General features: G+C 40.4%; 1 protein-coding gene across 1 annotated transcript in view; it reads left to right on the top strand.

The window, feature by feature from the left end:
* Positions 1-455, top strand: part of SLC36A1 (solute carrier family 36 (proton/amino acid symporter), member 1) — a 62,459-nt gene that overhangs the window by 45,609 nt on the left and 16,395 nt on the right. The window lies entirely within an intron of this gene.

Genomic DNA, 455 nt, shown 5'->3' on the forward strand with positions numbered 1-455 from the left:
GCACTCACTCATCTATACTAAGAAATTTGGAAGACAACTATCTGGCCGACTGATTGGAAAAGATCTGTATTTGTGCCCATTCCAAAGAGCAGTGACCAGTGGAATGCGGAAATCATCGGACAATATCTTTGATATCCCATGTGAGTAAAGTTTTAATAAAGATAATACAGAAACTGCCGAAAGCATACATTGGCAGAGAACTTCCAGAGGTTGAAGCCAGTTTTAGAAGAGGCCATGGAATGAGGGATATCATTGCTGATGTCTGATGGATCTTGGCTGAAAGCAGAGAATATCAGGATGATGTTTACCTGTGCTTTATTGACTATGCAAAGGCTTTCAATTGTGTCGATCATGACAAGTTATGGACAACATTGCAAAGTATGAGTATTCCTGAACACTTAATTGTGCTCATGAGGAATCTGTACGTGGACCAAGAGGCAGTTGTTCGAACAGAA

This window comes from Chrysochloris asiatica, unplaced genomic scaffold (assembly GCF_000296735.1).
Source record: "Chrysochloris asiatica unplaced genomic scaffold, ChrAsi1.0 scaffold00057, whole genome shotgun sequence".
NCBI lineage: Eukaryota > Metazoa > Chordata > Mammalia > Afrosoricida > Chrysochloridae > Chrysochloris > Chrysochloris asiatica.